General features: G+C 39.8%; 2 protein-coding genes across 12 annotated transcripts in view; one reads left to right on the top strand and one right to left on the bottom strand.

Moving 5' to 3' along the window:
- Med12l (mediator complex subunit 12L) overlaps positions 1-20,475 on the bottom strand; it is a 323,000-nt gene that overhangs the window by 151,108 nt on the left and 151,417 nt on the right. The window lies entirely within an intron of this gene.
- Positions 12,136-20,475, top strand: part of P2ry14 (purinergic receptor P2Y14) — a 40,477-nt gene continuing 32,137 nt past the window's right edge. For all 3 annotated transcript variants that reach the window (XM_039101620.2, XM_039101618.2, XM_063281219.1), the window contains exon 1: positions 12,136-12,274. The gene's annotated coding sequence lies outside the window, so the exon portion shown is untranslated. The remainder of the gene's footprint in view (positions 12,275-20,475) is intronic.

Below are 20,475 nucleotides of genomic sequence, written 5' to 3'. Positions count from 1 at the left end.
AAATGAATTAAAAATCAAAATCCATCTGTCAGTTTTCCACAGGAAACTCATCTCAACTTTAAATGTAGGCACCACCTTAAGGTGAAAGGATGGAAAAAGTATTCCATGCAAGAGAAACCAGAAAGCTAACAGAAATAACTATTAATGCCATCTGATGAAATGGAATTCAAAACCAATAGAAAGAAATAAAGAAAGATACTTTATTTCTATCAAGGGAATAATTAAACAAGGAGACATTAAAACCCTAAACATAAATGCAGTAAACTCTGGCATACTCAATTTAATAAAAAGTGTTTTATACTGGAATTAAAACCATAGATTAATTCCAATTTAGTAATAGTAGGTGATTTCAATACCCCACTTTCCCCAATATACAAGTATTCTAGAAAAAAATTAAACAGAAAAGTGACAGAATTAAATGACATTATACATCAAAGAGAACTTACAGAATTATCTACCCAAATACAAAGGACTACATATGTGCATACGTACATACATACATACAGGTAAACATACATCTCAGGAGAGCATGGATGTGTTCTTTACAATAAACTACAAAGCAAATATAGAGAAATTCAAGAACACTGAAATAACTCCATGTATTCTATCAGAGCAAAATAAAATAAAACTTACAATCAATAGTACACAAAGCTCTGGTAAGTGAATAAACTGGCAGAGATTAAATATTACAGAATGATGGAGTAACAGAAAAAAATGAAAAAAAATTACTAATCTGTGATTAAGTGAAACTGGCTACATATGATCACAAAACTTCTAGAATACATTAAAGGCAGTCCAAGAGAGAAATGAATAGCTCTAGATGACTGTATCAAAAAATATCACAAAATTTATTATTACTTTATAAAAACAGAAGAACACTTCCACACTCATTTTATGAAACTAAGGCTATTCTAATGCTAAATCCAGGGAAAGATATAAGAACAAAACCCCAAACTATAAGTAAGTATCCATAATGAGCATTGGTACAGTAATCCTCAAGAACATTCTTAAAAATTATAGGCACATAACAAAAAGATAATCCAACACTTACATGTTGACTTTATCCCAGAAATGCAAGGATGTTTCAACACATATAAATCGATAAATATAAGTCATATAAGTAGATTTAAAGACAAAAACCCTATGATCATCTCAATAGATTTTTAAAAAATTGCCTTTGACAAAAGTCCACTGCCTTCAAGAAAAAAGTACTAGAATGAATAGTAGAGGTAGCACGCCTCAACATAACAAGGTAGATGTCTACATGCAATATATACAGGTACACACGCACACACACACACACATGCACACATGCACACACACATACACACACACCTCATACACACCCCACACCCCCCACACATATATACACCACACACACACACACACACACACACACCACACAACCAATATCCAAACTCCTTTTCAGTAAAGTGCCTGAAGATCTAACTAGAGTAATAAGAAAAGAATTTAAGAAATTACAGTTTTCAAATAGAAACAGATATCGTCTCTATCCCTATTTACAGACACGTTATTACACAAAGTAGCAGAACACAAAGTCAGGTTACAAAATTCGGTAGCCTTTCAATACACCAGTAAAACACTGATAGAAAATACCATGGAAACACTCTTATTTATAATAGCCTCAATGAAATTAAAATACGGAGGAATAAACTTAACCAAGTAGGTGAAAAACCTCTACTCCTTTAAATCTCTGAAGAAAGAGTTTGAGAAGGATACAAGAGAACACAGAGATCTCTCATGTTCACCGTCCAGAAGAATCAATAGTATGGAAATGACCATTCTACTAAAAGCAATTTACAAGCACAATGCAATTTCAGTCAGAGTTCCTACAACACTCTTCACAGAAAAAAGGAAAAAGAAAGAAAAGAAAATGCTAAAATCCTATGGAACCACAGAAGACCCCTGAAATCCAAAGCAATCCTGAGCAAATGAATAATGCTAGAGAGATCACCACTAAAACTATACTGCAGAGATACAGTAATAAAAACAATATGGTATTAGCACACTGTATAGTCTAAGTGTAAATCAACGGGACATAGGAGAAGGTGCAAACATTAATGTAAGTAACTACAGTAGTCATCTAATATTGACAAAGATGCCAAAACACACACTGGAGAAAGTGTCTTCAACAAAGAGTGCTGGGATTCCACATACAGAAAAATGAAATCAGACCTGCGTCTAGTACCCTACACAAAAAGTTGGCTCCAAATGGATTAAACACCTCAATGTGAAATCTGAAATGCTATATGTAACCTGCTAGAAGAGAATATAGGTGATATTTCTAAATGCATATCTTTGCACCTACAGGAAAGTATAGCCCTCACACCTTATCAGGAAGCTTCTATGGAAAAAGGATATCACATTGAAGACTCCATTCTGATTTACAGATCAGGACTGTGTCCAGGTACTTCAAACTCCCTCCTAGGAGGCAGTGAATCGTCTCACATCTGAGGTCACACTGACTGAAATTTAAGGGTGCTGGACATTCTCACCTTCAGCACCAATAACAAATCAAACATCTCATCACCCTGTATGTTTCTTAAATAGTCTTGTAATTACACTTCAAATTCCATCTGATAAATTTCTAAGTGATAAAATAATATTAGCCTTATCTTTCAGGGAGTTACAAATGAAAAAATATTTTCTTTCATTGATAATAACGGGCTAATTCTTTTTATGCAAATGATAGAAAAGACATCTATATATAATAAAACAATATTCATGATGTTTTATATCTTTAAATACTAATGTTTCTTGATTTAATTTATATCTAAAATGCTCTATAGAGCATTAGCCAGGAGTTAAAAACTTAAACATTTGTATTTTAATAATAAAAGAAGAAAATACTATATTTACTCCTTCACAATTCTTATTTCTAAGCATATAAATATAAGAAAGATAGCCCATAGAATACAAATAACTGTAAATATAGTGGAAACTATATATTTAATCTTCTTTAAAATATATGTTTCAATCTCATTAAACATACATAAATTTTGGTTAGAGGTTTGTTTCACTTGTAATCTTCATCATGGCAAAGTGTGTTCTTGATTCCTTAATTTTACATATGTTAATCTATTTCACATGTAAATGTTACTTTTCTTGCAAATCTTTTATTAAACAGAGACTGTATTAAAAAAACTGCAACATCAGAAAGGTTGAGAGCCACTGGTTTAAAGGATGGCAAAGTAACGGGAAAATTATATAATTAAATTGTAATCACCAACAAGAAAAATGAATTCCATTTCCAGAAATATTTATTCTTCTCTCATACATCATATTCCTCCCTCAGTTTCACCTCCCTCCACTCCTCTCATTGCTCTGATCCTCCCTGATCTCCCAAATTCATTCCCCTTCCTCTCCTCAGTTTCCCTTCAGAAAAGAGCAGACCTCCCAGGGATATCAAACTAACACAAAGGACAGAGAGGCAGCTGCATGTAGGTGAGTTGGGAATCATGAAGAGATTTGTAAACTGTCTGGCAAAATTATTTTATGAATGGACTAGTGGCTTAAGATTGTATTACAATAATTCAATGGCTTGATGTGCTTTCCTATATTTGTGTTTATTTTGGACTAAAAAATTACAAGAGTAATTAGAATAATAATTTACAAAGTCTAAGTCTAATCATAGAATACATGTATTTTTTTTTCAGATACCCCTGAGCTCTTGTTTTACTTCTGTTGCAGTGATGAAAGACCCATCAAAAGGCAATTGTGCGGTTTTGGAGAGAGTTTTATTTGGCTTATAACTCAAGGTTACAGTGAGAGGAAGTCAGTTCAGGAATTTAAGATAGCTGGTCACATTCACATCCAAAGTTATAGAGAAAAAAATGAATGCATGTGTGCTTTTTGATTCTTGTCTACTCTCATACAGCTCAAGGCCTTCTGCCTAGGGAATTATGCTGCCCACAGTGGCTGAGTCTTACTGTATCAGTTAACTTGAGACAATACCACCTCTCAATTTTTTCTTCCATTTTTATTAAATTGGGTATTTCTTGCGCTTCCTAGGCAAGTGCTCTACCACTGAGCCAAATCCCCAACCCCTAAATTGGGTATTTCTTATTAACATTTCAAATGTTATTCCCTTTCCCAGTTTCCTGTCCATCAGCCCCCCCTAACCCTTCCCCCTCCCCTTCTATATGGGTATTCCCCTCCCCTTCTACCCTCATTATAGCACCCCCCAACAATCCCCTACACTGGGGGTATAGCCTTGACAGGACCAAGGGCTTCCCCTTCCACTGGTGCCCCAACAAGGCTATTCACTGCTACCCATGCTGTTGGAGCCCATGATTAGTCCCTGGAAGCTCTGGTTGGTTGGCATTGTTCATGTGGGGTCGCAAGCCCCTTCAGCTCTTTCAGTCCTTTCTCTGATTCCTTCAACGGGGGTCCCGTTCTCAGTTCAGTAGTTTGCTGCTGGCATTTGCCTATGTATGCTCTGGGTGTGTCTCTCAGGAGAGATCTACATCCGGTTCCTGTCAGCATGCACTTCTTAGCTTCATCCATCTTATCTGGTTTTGGTGGAGATACACACACACACACACACACACACACACACACACACACACACATATATATATATATATATAGAGAGAGAGAGAGAGAGAGATGTAGATGTAAATGTAAATGTAAATATAGATATAGGCCACATGTGGGGCAGGCTCTGAATGGCCATTCCTTCAGTCTCTGCTCTAAACTTTGGCTCCCTATCTCCTCTTATGAATATTTTGTTACCCTTTTAAAGAAGGAGTGAAGCATATGCATTTTGATCATCTGTCTTGAGTTTCATTTGTTCTAGGCATCTAGGGTAATTCAAGCATTTGGGCTAATCCACTTATCAATGAGTGTATACCATGTGTGATTGGGTTACCTCACTTAGGATGATATTTTCCAGTTCCGAGCATTTGCCTATGAATTTCATAAAGTCATTGTTTTTGATAGCTGAGTAATATTCCATTGTGTAGATGTACCACATTTTCTGTATCCATTCCTCTGTTGAAGGGCATCTGGGTTCTTTCCAGCTTCTGGCTATTATAAATAAGGCTGCTATGAACATAGTGGAGCACGTGTCCTTGTTGTATGTCGGAGCATCTTTTGGGTATGTGCCCAGGAGACCACCTCTCATTTTTGATCTAACTATCCTCACTTTCTCTCCCTCCTTGCTTCCCCCTTTAACTCTCTTTCTCTCTCCTTCTCCTTATATAACAAGATATTAATAAATATATCTTGTTGATTGATTTTGCTATTGGCTTCCAGGAACCAAGTTTGGCTCTATTTTTGTTCACAGAGCCAATTTTGGGCCCATTTGAAATTTCATTGATCTGAAATTTTTCCCCATACTAATGTGGTTTTTTTTCCTTATGGTCAATATATACATGATTAGTGTTGAACATTTCTTTTATCCTTATCTACATATAGAGTCATAAACATCCTTCTGGTTCCTGTTTTAGCTCTAACCACCCCATTTCAATACAATGTTTAATTGATTCAAATATTTGCTCTCACCCTCAGTTAAAAATATTTTATAATAATCATTTAACTTTTGACTTATTTGTGCCTGCAAATGTAAAATGTGTTCCCTGAGAGTACAGTTAATATATTTATATTATGTCATATATTTATAAACCTGTTATGAAAATCTAACTTCTAATTGGAGCATTTAAGCCATTTATAATTATAAACATTTATTATTTATAAATAAAGTCATGTTCAAATTAACCATTCTTTGCAGTTGTTTCCTAGTAGTTCCATCTGCTTTCTTCCCCTTTGACTCATTCTGTCTGCATTCATATTAATTAAATATATTTTATGATTTAACAAAAAAAGCTGTACCAGTCTCTGAAAGCTTCTGAAACTTTTAAAATCCTCAAGGTTCTTCACCAAGGTTTTATAACAGTGACTGGGGAGAAAGAGTCCCTGGCCCACAGAGCTGCAGCTGCCCTCATGAATGTCAGAACCACAGGATGCAGTTTTCACGCTGGGTGGTTTTACATCGATACGGATGCTCCTGTATCACTCAGGTTTCTCCAGTAATCCTGACCCTTAGTCCTTTAAGTAACTCCAATAAACTCACTGTCCACTAAGCTAGACAAGGTGACTCATTCCTTTGGTGTCATTAGTTCTTATCTGGGGTAACTAAACATTCAATAATGCTTTCCCAGGAAAAGTCACATAACAAAAGCCTGTGTAAACAGCCCAGAGTCTTGTAGTCTATTTCAGTTTTCTTCAGAAGACCTCCACGCTGACTTCCACAGTAGCTGCACCGGATCCTACTCCCAGAGGTGAAGAAGGGCTCCTTTCCCACACTATCACCAGTGCCTGTCAACTTGTCCTTGGTTTTCTTGGTAACATTCATGCTGACTGGGGGTAGATGGAATCTCAAAGCACTTTAAACTTGCATTTCTATGTCGTCTATGGATATTGATCATTTCTTCAATTATTTATTGGCTCTTTATAATTCTTCCCTTTGAAATGCCCACTAACTTTATCATACAATTCCACATTATGATTTTTGTTGTTGAGAGACATCTATAGTTGGCAGAGCGTACTCTCTTACCCCAGGGGGGAATCTCTTCACTCCTGCTGCCAGACTACCTTTGCAGTGCAGATTTTTAATCTCATGCAACCCCTTTTGTCCCCTATGAGGACTTCCTGTGCTGTCTGTTTCTTTTTCAGAGCATGCATGTCCATAAATGTACCCTGAAGAAGTTTTAGCGGTTTCATCAGTTTCAGAATTCCAGGTCTTACTGAAAATTTTTGATTCATTTTGAGTTGATTTGTGTGCAGTGTGAGGAATGTAGATATGGATGTGTTTGTTTGTAAGTGAACACCACTTTCCCAGCACCATTTGAGGAGGCTGTCTCCTTTCTGAAATCTTTGCTACGGACTAGGTAGCTGTAGCTGTTGGTTATGGTTTACTTTTGGGTCCTCTATGCTAGCCCACTGACCTATATCTTGTTTTGCACCAGTGCGAGGCTGATTTCTGCACTGTGGCTCCGGACGACAGGTCATGATCAGGCACTGAAGTGTCCTCATGGTTCTTAGGGTTGCTTTAGCACTGTGGGGTCTTCTGTGCTTCCTAAAAACTACTAAGAAGACCTTTTCTAGACAAAAGGCTACTGGAATTCTGATGGAAATTACACTTAATCAATACCGTGCCTTAGTCGTTTTCACAATATCAACTCTGCCAATCCATGAATGTGGGAGTTATTTCCCTCTGATAAATTTCAAAATCTGGAGGACCATGTCTGGTCCCAGGTATTTCACATAGACGAGTAGGAATCGATATGAAGCCTATGGCCCCAAGAAGAACAAACTCAGATGCTACACTGCTATGGCAAAGCTCCTTCCGATGTTCTTTCTTGGCTTCGCTAATCCATGATCCTCCAGTTTCTCTGTCTGCCCCCTCCTCTTTCTCCGTCTCTCTTGCATATCTTTCTCTCTTTCTCCTCCTTCCTAATATGACCCTGACTAGCATTTTGAGCATAAAATTTCCATTCTTGGGGCACATGTCCACGCATTCATACAAAGCTATAGCTAATGGTTCCAGCCCTTGAGTGAGCTGAACAAAGGAAACAAGTGCACACCTGCCTGAAAGCTCTTTCTACAGGAATAAAAACAGAAACTTCCAAACAGGAAAGCAAGGACACCGACACCCAGCAACATTCCTAAAGTACCCATAAAACAGAGCATCGTGTCAGTCAGCACGTGAACGGAGAGGCTGCTCAGATGGTAGCTAGAGGAAGAGGCAGAAAAGAATCAGGGGCCAGGTGCATCTTCATACGGCCCAGTGACCTACTTCTTCCCAACTCCTACTTACTACCCTCCCCAATAAAGCCATTGATGGGAAGCAGAGGCCTCAGAGCCAATCACTTTATAAAAGACATCAGCTGATGAGTGGGCCTTAAAGAATTAGACAGCTGCTGGTTACCACCAACATATGAGTGCCACTCAACAGAAGGATAACTAGCCATGCCAGGGACTAGAAACCTAGCCAATTTCCCACAGCTAGTGAGGTTATAGATTTTACAAGAAAATCTACTACTGCCTACTTGCTAGACCAACGTTACTCCTGACTACATTCTTAATCTCAACCTTATAGTTACAGATAATTGTAGCTCCTAACCTTCATCAAAGAAGTATCTCTTTACAGGAAATAAAGAGCATCACAGAAGACCATAACTAGAAAACAACAGAGATCAATGTATCATGGGAAGTCCATACCCAATGGGTATACCTATATTACAGCTCTTGGAAGACAGGACAGAACAATTTGCAAGATCCAGGATGCCAAGAAGTCTGTGAAATAGCTTTTCCAGACAGGGCTCCATAAACAAGATCTGAACAGTGAAATAGCAAAAGACATGTAAAAAGAGTAGAGGAAGTCCTGAGAGAATGAAGTCTTGAGTGACTGTGTGCTGTGGGCATTGGTATAGCCATGTCAAGGACCCTAAAGCCACAGGCTCGGAGAGATGCCAAAGCCATCCTTAAGGGATCAAGAGCAGTGCTGACAGCACGTACACAAAATATCACCCGTGGTTTTCTCTCCCTGGATACTTATGGCCTGAAGACTGCTCCCTTAGAGAGATTGTTCCTACTGAAACTAGCTAAACAAGCCTCCTTTTGTAATCTGTATGCAATGACTGCCTCCTTGCCCGGCTGTATACAAAACTCCACTTCTTTGTTTAACTGTGTAGAGTAAACACTCTGATTTCTGGACTGCTGTGATTTTTCCAGCAGAGAGCTCAGTCTAGCTGATCCAGCTTTTCTGTGTATCTGTCCGTCTTTTATGCATCCCCTCACCATCCCCAATCACACCCAGGTCCCCAGAGCTCTGTAAGGATGCAACACACATGTTAACCCTTAAAGGGGGGAAAATCTCATGGGATCACAACCCTTGACAAGAACGATAAGGCAACTGCTGACTACTGAGAGAGGGGAATTAATCTATCCCGGGGGTGTTGCCCATTGTTGGTTGTCCAATCCAAAGTTATCAGCCCTGAAACCCTATGCACAACAAGTTATAGTTATATATTTATGTATGTAATTGGAGAAGAAGCTACCAGCTGGAGAGTGGGGAGGTATGGAAGGAGTTAGATGAAAAGGGTGGTGAGGGAAGAAAGAGAAGTGGGAAGTGATGTAGCTGTATGTCAATTTTAAACATATATAAAATGTTTTTAAAGACCATCAGCTTATAACACAAGAGGGCACACATGAGCCTGCTGGAAACACTTCATAATATATATATGCCATAACAAATCTGTTATACCCCCACCTCTGGAAAATTGTGATAGCCAGTTACACATATTAACCATGGCCTAGAACAAGTTAGGGAGAGCTGCAAGAGAGTCAACAAGTAAGCAAGCAGAAGTGGGATCATCCTGAGACCCAGCATGGAGAGGCAGCAGATTCAGGCATTTCTCCCTGAAAAGTTCCTCAAGTACAAAAAGAAAACTCACAAGACCAGACCTTGTCTTCTTCTCTGGAAGTGTCTCTGAGCAAGTGCCCCTCCCCCCTAAAAACCACCTGTCTTGAAACACATGGTCTTAAGAACATAAGACAATAAGATCCTTCGCAAGAACTTATATGCTCGTCTTCCACCATCCGAGGGCTGTTTTGTGTATTGTCTGTTAAGGGACTCAAGAGGAAGGAAGTGCTCTTAACAGTGTGTGTACTTGGGCCTAGAGCAAACCTTTATATGTGGCCTCTCCTCCTAGGAGCTGAGCACTGCACTTCATATCATCCTTGTCCTACTACCCCCATCAAAACTATGTAAGACGTTATAAACTGGCTACTTATAGCTGATATTTTTCCTATGTATTAGTTAGGCTGGTCTTTCAGTCCCCAAGCTGTGAGGATGATACACGTTTGCAAAGTACTGAAAATGGACTCTGGTAAGTAAAAGCAGGCTTGTAGAAAGGTAGGGCCAGAACATGGATTCCAGGAACGACTCTGCCATGATTCAGATACTAATTTCTAAGAGCTGTGAAACCTAGATGAGGGGTGGAACAGCTGTAGAGTGTCACTAAGTGCTTGGAGTAGTATATGCAGAAAGAACTCAGTGTTCTCAATTACCCTGGCTCATAGAAGCAGGAGGTGAAGAGGGAAACTCGAAAGCTCTGTGTGGAGGCTCACCCCATGTGTAGAATGCCAGCGCTCCACTCTACTCCCTTACCCCTAAGGATATACCCTCATTTCTGCCACATGCTGGTTTAATCTTCACACTTCACATTTCCTAGAATTACATGGAAAAGTAAATAGCTCCAGTTCAAGGAAAACACAATGCCCTTCCCAACTGCACTCTTTATCAGATAAGATGAACTCTCTAGAGGAAGGTCAGGAAGGTATGAGAGCAGAACGTAAGTGACTCCCAATTGTGTTTAACATGTCTGTACTGATTCAGAAGAACGTAAGTGGCTCCTCGTCAGACCATCAGAGTAAGCAGTGCCTCGTGCAGTCAATCAAGGAAGTCTGGAGAGCTGCTGCATAGAGACTGTTAATGTCAAATCATCCTTTTAATCACAAAATGCTTACATATGGGAGACTGCAATGTTCCCTGGCAGTAACCGCCGTCTAGAAAGTTCTGCTGCTTTCTTCTGTGCATCCATAAATCTATTTAGCCAGGAGACTTCAATGCAGCTGATTGTAAGATGCCCCCCACACCCCCCTCTCTCTCATATCAGTCTCTACCAGAGTCACGTAATGAGCTTCCCTCAACCAGCTCTGGTCTCAATGCCTCTGTCAAAAGATGTGCAGTGACGAGGTTTGCATATGATACACAAAATAAAAATCTTCTGTTCCTAGAGAAAAAATACGCATGATTGCTTTTCCATTCTCAAGAGTCCAAAACACTGCCTACTGTTTAGTACCATGAATCCAGAATAATGGTGCTGTGCAGTCAGTGTAACTGTAAACACCTAGGTTAAAACTTTAAGACAAAAATAAATTGTAGACATAAGTTATTTGAGCATAATGTAGGCAACAGAACCTGTGCAAGCACATTGGAAATGTAGGAACCTTTAGTTATCCCTCTCTCAGTTAACCCCTTCCACTGCTGGGGTTTCTTTCTCATGCTCCCTTGGTAAACCTACATTCACTCAGCAGGGAGGGAAGAGGAGGGGAAGCCAAAGAAAAAGAACAGAAATAGAAGAGCCTCACAAAGAGGTTTACAAAACAGTGTTAGTTACCTTTAAGTCATTTTCACAGTTTTTAATACCATTTACTGTGATACCATTATACATTTAAACTGCTCAGTATTATAAGCTCTAGGGATGATTTAAAGCACTTATATAAGAATGAGTATAGGTCTGTTAAGTGCGAATATATCACTTTTTATGAATGACTTCCTATAAATGTAAATCTCCAGATGACTTGAGCAGCGGTGGGTTTTGTTAACACGCCAAGGGACTCAGGAATCAGTCCTGCCACAAACACGAAAGTTTCTGTAATCAGTTCAGTGGGAAGGATATAGAACTTTTAAAAGCTATTCCTACAGAATCGGGGATGAACTTAAAGTATGAATCATAGCATGAACAATACAAACCTACCAGAATTTTAATGTGATGTGTTCATCTATAGTCCTACTTAGATGAACACATCACATATTACTAGATGCTACTTGCCAGCAATAATTGAATATAAAGAATATGTGGAAAAAAGAGACCCACAACAGCCCTTATGTAACAGATATGGCCAGAGTCAAAATTCATTACCCAATTTCTAGGCAGCTCTAATACCACTGCACTCCTGAACCTGCGGTCTCCATCGCTGATAATCTCCTCTAAGGAGTGTGTGTCACGAACAACCAGGTTCTTCTTGCTTCCCATGGCTTACTGCACTTAACTGTCAATGGTGAAGTTTACAGAGGAAAATCCCTGTGAGCTTTTGCCTATGTGTTTATGCACCTATTGATAAGGAGGAGTAGGAAGAAGTAAAAATGGGGAAGGGGAGGGCAGGGAGATTTGGCCAGGCTGCTGCCCCTTTGACTCACAGAATACCAGCAGAGGACAGCCTGACACCCACACAGAACAAAACATTTCTCCCTGCCCTGGTTCCACTTTCTAGCCTTGACTTCATTCTAACTGCCCTGATTCAGTGACAGCCAACCCATTATCTTGTGGCTTCTGCCAAGTTCCTGATTTTCTTCTCTTCTTGAAGATGAGGAAGAGCTCTGTTTAAGTGCCCTCTGGAACCTACACTGAGACATATTCCAACATCTGTGGAGTCTAGCGTGCACTACAGGAGCCAGAAGCAGGTAAGGAAACTCTTCATGAAGTAGCCCGGGTGTGAGAACGGAAGAATTCCGTGACACTGGGCAATCCTCATGTTCTACCAGTAGAAGTCAGTTTGTTTCAAACTTGTAATTGTTTGGCATGTTAAGTATTTCTCAATGGCAACTTTGGGGGCCAAACCTTAAGTGTTAAAATTGATTACCTGGGACTCCCAATTGTGTTTAACATGTCTGTACTGATTCAGAAGAAACTATTTCACAAGTGTCCATCTCGGGCATTTCAACTGTGTGAAAGGACACGAGATGGCTTCTCAAAAGTAAGTTCACTGTCGTATTTCTTCTTTCAAAACTTCTCACTATGAATAGTTTCTCCTTTTCTGTAACTGCACTCATACTCACATAACAAAATTGTGTCTGTTTGAATGTATATTTACACAAGTAAGAGCTTTTAGCTTGGTCTTGCCGGGAAAGTTAATCCTAATTGCACCTAATAAAATATGAATTTGTTCTTAAGGAATATGTATGTATGTATGTATGTATGTGTATATATGTATATATGTATGTATACATACACATATCCTATATATATAGCAAAAATTTGCATTCATTAGATACTTACACAGTTTATGAATAATCTGCTAAATTACTTAAAATGCTTGAACTATTTTCTATTCAACATATAGGACCAAGCATGGACCTAGTGTCAGTACACTCAGTGAGCCCATGTAAGCCACCTAGAATACACTTTTTATTTACTGTTGAATTTTGGGAAGGTATTGCTTTGAGGTGTTTTGGTTTCTTGGCTTGTTTTTTATTTGTTTTGTCTTAGGAAATTTAATCCTATGGAAGAAATAAGAGTAAAGAAAAAAACAATGTACACATATATCACTTTTAAAATACACAAAAATCAAAAATACATGTTAGGAGTGAATTATCTAAATCCCAATTTAAAAATAGGAAAACAGGGCACTCACTAAAAATACCAAAGTAACATTTTAAGTTCTATAAACACATAAAATCTTCAATAAAACTTGTAAATACATGAGAGCACATGTGTACAGTTCCGCACTCACAGATGCATATGATGCACACACAGTTATGCCTATTAAGGCCAAAGAAGAAGACAGGAGAGACCAAGGTGCTCAGAGCTGTGAGGGGAAGTCAGCAGGCTGTGGGAAGTGACTACCACTTGCCGCCCTGTAGCAGCAGCACCTCAGAGGAAGCAGGGCCTGAAAGAATGAGGCTCTCGCTGGAAGGCAACAGCTGACCCTACCAGGATCTAAACCCCCTGCATGCTAAGCGGCTGGCTCTGCTGCTGGCTCCTGCAGACAATGATTCCTATCAGCTTTACCCTGCAATGGCTTCAGCTGCTTCCTCTTCTGCCTTATAATCTACCAGTCATCCATGGGTCAGCATGCCCTCCCAGGCTCCTCAATCCACTGTGGCTACTTTCTCCCTTAGTCATGTATTTTCAGGGTTTTATTTTTTTTCTCACTAAATTATCACTGGCAATTTTCCAAAAAAAAATAAAAATCACAACGAGGAGGACACAGCAATAAGGAGAAATGAATCTCAAAGTAGGCATAAGAAATGGCAAAGCCCTATGAAACAGTTCATGTTAAACACTAGGCAACAAGGTACCAAGCACTAGGTACTAAGTATCATCCTAAGTACCTGATCCACCAAGTTCCCTGTACTGCATTCGTATTTTCTAAGCCACAAAACATCAATTCAGATAATATCTGTGAAGTCATTAACAGACTAATGTATGAACACAGTATAAAGTAAATGAGGGATAACACTGCTGCTTTCAATGCTTTCACAGAGATCAGGATCATCAAAAAATGACCTTTATACAACAGATCGTTAGAACACGTAATCAATGGGTCAGCATGTCCTCCCACAGAGCACTTAACTGTAATACCTCTACAGGATTTTCAATTCTTTTTGTTTTAAGTTCATGTACAAGGCATCCCCTGGTGATGCCGAAACTGGTGGTTTGAGAGCCACTTACTCATGAGTGACACTACCATTCACATGTGTCCTACCAATAGGCTGCCTACAGGTTTTTCACTCAATCTAAGCTACCTAGTAAATAAACAAATGCTTAAAAAACAAAACGCCCAGCACCTCTCCATGTAGTGCATCAACCCTGAGGTAATTAAGCTTTGTGCTAGTCTTTAGCATGAGACAGTGGGTGAAGAAGGAAAGGACCACTGGATAACACACTTCTTATGGTACAAGATGCTTCTGAACTCAACTCTCTGAATACAATGGCGAAGATGGCTTGGAAACAGTGTTCACTCTAGTAGATGCTTTTAGAATGAACTTGGTTGTTGAGGCTTCTCTAAGCCTAAATCTCTGATAACACAGAAGTCAGACTCATTGAACCAGGCTCCTGCATTTCCCTCAAGTCAGGAGCACATGAGTTGGTGTCTCAGCATGAGCAGACTCTACAATGCCAAGAACAAACCAGTCTGAGATGATATATGACACCAGCACAAACACTCTACCGTGGGCATCTGTGCTTCCAAAGGACCATCTAGTCGAAGAGAAGCAATAAAAAGAAATAAAAGTCACATCAGCTGAAAATTATGAGTTCAAGAGTGCCAAGTAGGTTCAGGTCAAGCTCTCAAAGGATAGGCCCATGAACCACACTAGTGGACTTCTTTGATGTGCAAGAGTTGACCCTCGACCCACTGACCCAGAAACCCTAGGGACAGAACTCTGCAGTCAATGCTTGAACTAGTCCTACTGGTAATTCTGAAGTACACATTTGAGCTTCAATCGTAGGATGATCATACAAATGACACACACACCTGACAACTGGGCAAACTTGTAAAGAGTGCTTTCTTTCTCTTTCAAAGTGCCTGGTGCCACCTATGGTCAAACTGAGTGCTTTCCTCAGAGACAAAGTACTGCCTGCGATTTCAAATGAGCTGTGAGTCTACTGTGAGATCCACAGTACCTATGAATGTGAAAAAGGAGCACTGTCTCACGAGAGTCTGAGCACATCGGCTTAAAAAAGCCAATTACAACACACATGTATTACTTTTTTATTGGTTATTTTATTTATTTACATTTCAAATGTTGTCCCCCTTCCTGATTCCTTCCCCTCCACAAACCCCCATCTCATCACCCCTCCTTTGCCTCTACGAGTGTGCTCCTCCACCAATCTACCCATTCCTGCCTCACCCCTCTACCATCTCCCTAAGCTGGGACATCAATCCTCCACAGGACCAAGGGCCTCCTCTGCCACTGATACCAGATAAGGCCATCCTCTGCTACATATGTAGTTAGAGCTATGGGTCCCTCCATGTAGGCTCTTTGGATGGTGATTTAGTCCCTGAGAACTCTGGGGGTCTGGTTGGTTGATATTGTTGTTCTTCCTATGGGATTGCAAACCCCTTCAGCTCCTTCAGTCCTTGCTCTAACTCCTCCATTGGGGTCCCTGTGCTCAGTCCAATGGTTGGCTGTGAGTATTTGTATCTGTATTAGTCAGGTGCTGGCAGAGCCTCTCAGGGAACAGTTATATCAGACTTCTGTCAGCAAGCACTTCTTGACATCAGCAATAGTGTGTAAAGTCTATTTTAAATTCTCAGCACATCCTGAGCAACATACAGGCAACAGGTAAACCAGATGTACTTTCTCCCAACACACAATTTCCCCCAAACAGGTCTTAAAATCCCCTTTATTAAATCTTCTGGCTCTTCCTTATGGCTCAGATAGCATCCTAGAAAAGCATATCACTAGCAAATAAACTACTTGTCCTTCCAGTAACAACTCGGCTCTCATAACTCACAGGAAAACCAAGTCTACCAGGAGGCTTCTCAGTTCACCTGTTCTTTTAATGTCAAGTCACTGTTTGGCATCTACTCAATTTCTGTTTTCTTTGAAAACTTCTGACTGTACCCAGCCCAAATCAGACGGCTAGCCCTTCGCTCTGAGCACAAGTGAGCCACATGCTATCTGTGAAAAGCCTCAAGTGTCTTACATGTCATGGTCTGACCACTCGCTCTTCACATAAGAGAACAGCAGGGGTTGGTGGTTTCTGTCTAGTTCCAGAACATCTGATGTTGAAGTTAAGATTTTAAAGAGAAAAAAAAGTATCAACTGTGAGACATATGGGAGCTGGCCCAGAAGACACTGCTGTGCTGGTGTGCTCACTGTGGCAAGGATCTGGATGTTTGCTTTTCCAGGATCACAAAAATTAATTTCTATTACATCATGCAGAGCTACTGAACTCTACATGTGGTTTAAAAAAAAAACACAGAATCCTGTACATATACTGAAGGAATTGAATTGAATTTCATTCTATAAACACCAATTCCCTACCACACGACGGCCCCAGTTCTAGACACTATAGATACTCTGCATGAAGAACTGTCCTCTGGACCGCGTTCTAATGGGTCGCATTAAACCTTACTTTTACTATAACCAATGCTCTTATGCTAGGACTAGCTTTTAAGTCACACTAATGATATTTGAGCACATAATTTCTTAGGACATGTTTTTACTAACTTTAGAGAGATTTGGAGGAGATTCTAATCTCACAATGAATATATGCTGGCTTGTTCTAACCCTGCTGGGAGCTTATGGCTCTGCATTTACTAATAATCAAAAGATAATATAGAAAAGGTGGGCCTTGGTAGTCAATGTTCTCTTCCTCTCCTACCTCCCAAAACTGTCTTTCTGTTGAAAAACCTAATTGCCTGCAAGCACCACCTTTACAGAAGTGAAAATAGGAAGGGAAAGGTTGGGGTCTCACATGAAGAGAAAACCTAGGGCCAGATGTCCCCGGCTATCACCAAGTCTGTGATGAGCTGAATGCAGCGACTACCCTCTTAACTGGCACTAGAGCAAACTGGTTAGCTAAGAACAGAGTAAGTAACCAAACCAGGCTTACGAGGAGTTATTTCTGGAAAACAAATATTTTTCTTAAACTATATTTTATACCTAGTGTGTGTGTGTGTGTGTGTGTGTGTGTGTGTGTGTGTGTGTGTGTACGTACAAGTGTGGATGAACTACATGAAGGTAAGAGGACAAAGTGTGGGAGTAGGTTCTCTCCATTCACCATGTGGGCCCCAGGGATAGAACTAAGGTCACCAGGTTTGGCAGCAGCCATCCTTACCCACTGGGCCATTTTGTTAGACTTTAAATGGGTTATTTCAACTTTGAACACACAAAGCTATTTTACTGCTCAATCTTTTGATATTGTGTCAAAGCCTTTTACTGACAAACTACAGATCTGTATTGATTTTTCTTTCCTACAAATGTAGCATATTCTCAGTATAGTCTGGTTCCTTAGTATAATTCAAATGAGTGAGAGGGTGTTTTGGGCAACCAAGGAGTCACACGAATAAAGTAACTGAGACTTAGATTAGATTTTAAGTCCCTGAAGAGAAGTAAATCTGCTCGTGACAGTTCATTTTCCCAGACAATGGGCAGAAAGAAGCCAAGCCTTGCACCAAACTGGCAACAATAATCTGAGGTTTTGGCTAAAGTGTCTCTCTGCTGAGCCTCCTTGGAGAAGGCACAGCGTTCAGGGCTTCCTAACACATACAAGTGTGCATTCTGGAATCAGATTCTCTAGCCTTAAATCCTGACTGTGCCACTTAGTCTGATACAATCTTCATCAAGCTATTCCATGTCTCATTTTCCTTGCCAAAGTATCATCAGAGTAAATGAGTTAATACCTAACATCCCAGAACAGTATTAGGCCTGACACAGAGATCAACCTCTACACCCTGATGCCAGTGCCAGCCTATTCTTTCTCAATCTGAGATAAATATAAGAAAAAGAAAAGCCAAAAGTTATGCGAGCAAATTACTTCTGATTGCCTATTTCATTCACCAGCAAAAGTAGAATGAAGAGTAGAAAAGAAGTAGAAAAGGAGAATCATCGTAACAATTATCAGGTGGTACGAAATTACGTTACCTATTATACTTCTTCACACATACACAAAAATATCAACACCATGGTTCTTACTGCAGTTCACACATAAAAGATATTCCTGCATCTACCATAATTCAGGCAGATTACGTTCCCTGACCAAGTGATTTATGAAAAAGTACAAGGCATAATTTGGGAAAATTAAATATTACACTATGATAGCAGAACAGGGAACAGGCAGTGAGTGCTACCTCAAAAGAGGGAAATAATGCACCGATTCAGGAAATTACAGACTGGTACATGGTCTACGGAAATAGTGTGCCTAGTAAACAAACAAAACACCAACTAGTGTCCTGAAGGACCCCCAAACACGGCTTACCTCATTTGTAATATTGTCTCTCTAACCCCCAACATGTTGTATGACATGTTGTCCCTTCAAAAGCCGTTAAATACACTCTGGCTTTCATACCTCTATAGCATTGACAAATGAGGCAACAGTCTGGTCCACGATGTTCAACACCCATGCTGCTTTAAGAGGAAGTATTTATGTCTGTGACTTTGTGCCTACTTAATTTAAGATATAAACTGTATACCAAGAGAAACAAGGTAAATATATAATTCAAAGAAGTTCAGCCACTATATAGCCACTACCCCCAATCAGGATAAAAGTCCCACAAGGCCCAGGGAGTTGTAGAACATTTGCCTGGCATGTATAGGTACCGCCGAAAGGAGAATTAAGGTCACCACATCAATTCCCTTGCAGGTCTTTCCTAGCACAAGCCTACACTCCACTCCAATTTCTCTCACCACAGCTTGGTTACGTAGCAACCACATAGCGTTTGCCTCTTAACACAAAAAATCTACTCCCCTCCCTCCCGGGCCTGAATTCTCTTACTTATTGAGACTTAATCAGTTACCTGACAGGCACAGGGCCCTGAGTGGTGCTCATTTCTGCTAGCATGTCCCGCTTTATTTCCCCCTTTAGCCTACACTGACGGACATATGGGTTGCTCCCAGGTGGGGGCTACCACAGTAAAGTTGTGACAGCCATCATAATCATCCTTTTTATAGGCAATATCCGCTCCTGTTTCTCTTGTGTAAAGGAAAAGAGTAAGATTATTAGGCTACACGGTTATGTGCTTAACTTGATTACAAGTCACAAAGTAGATATTCCATTTTACATGACTAGATATACTCATGAGTAGATATACATTATCAATACACAACTGACTTGCCAATTCTTAGTCCTGTAAGGTTTTATGGGTGAATTTGGGAGAGAGAAATTCTGAGGGTGGGGAACTACTGTTTCTTGTCTTTTTTGTGGTAGCTGTGTCTTTTTAAAGTTTTCTTTTTAAAGGTAGGGTTTCAAGTCTGAGGGCTTGCCTCAGACTTACGATCTAGCTAAAACCGGCCTGGAACACTCACTGCCTTCCACCCCCCAAGAGCTGGCATTACAGGCAGGTACTATCGCACCCACATAGTTTACTGTCATTTTTAATCTCCACTTCCTTTAAGAATGCTATGTCTCTTGTCTTATGCTCCAAAGTCAAACAAAGCTTATGAATGTTTCCTCAAATTCTTCACTTACTTTCTTAACTGAATTCTTGTGTTTTTAATAAACTTGGTGAGGACGGGTCTATAATTACCTAAATTATTTTTTACCAGAGACATAGAGCACATTAGTTACTTTTCTATTGCTATGATAAAATGTTTAACTCAGGGCTTACAGTTCCAGTCCCACCATCATGGTGGGATCGTGGTGGCAGCAGGCAGGAGGGTATGGCAGCAGTGCCTAATGGAACTCGAAAGCCTAAATTTTAATAAGGCACAAAGATACCATTTTCTTTAATCATCAGCATATTTTGCATCCTAAGGAATCAACTATCCAAATTTGGAAAGATATTCCATTTTTCCCTAGAAACATTGCTGTTACAATTTTATATAAGTATATAATATTTCTTGAATTAGTTTGCTTATAACCAGCTGCAAAAAATACTTTATAAGAGATAGCTGATTTATAAATATTCTGTAGGTCTGAAAACTGTATTTTCCGATGGAAAACGGTCTCTAGAAGGGTACACGCTCAGCTTCAGTGACAACTTGTACAGAAAACACAGAAACCAAACACAAGATTAAGGCGAGAGAGATGGCACTGAAGTTAACGGGCTTGCTGCTCTCACAGAGGACCCAAGTTCACAGCATCCATGCCAAGAAAAATCACCACTGCCAGTAACTCCAACTCCAGGGGATTTGACACCCTCTTCAGGTACATACTCACTCACGTGGATGCACAAATACATCCACGAATTAAAAAGGCACACATACATTTTAGC

The sequence above is a fragment of the Rattus norvegicus genome, chromosome 2 (assembly GCF_036323735.1).
Source record: "Rattus norvegicus strain BN/NHsdMcwi chromosome 2, GRCr8, whole genome shotgun sequence".
Classification (NCBI taxonomy): domain Eukaryota; kingdom Metazoa; phylum Chordata; class Mammalia; order Rodentia; family Muridae; genus Rattus; species Rattus norvegicus.
The sequence above is the reverse complement of the archived record's forward strand: the minus strand, read 5'-3'. Positions and strand labels throughout refer to the sequence as shown.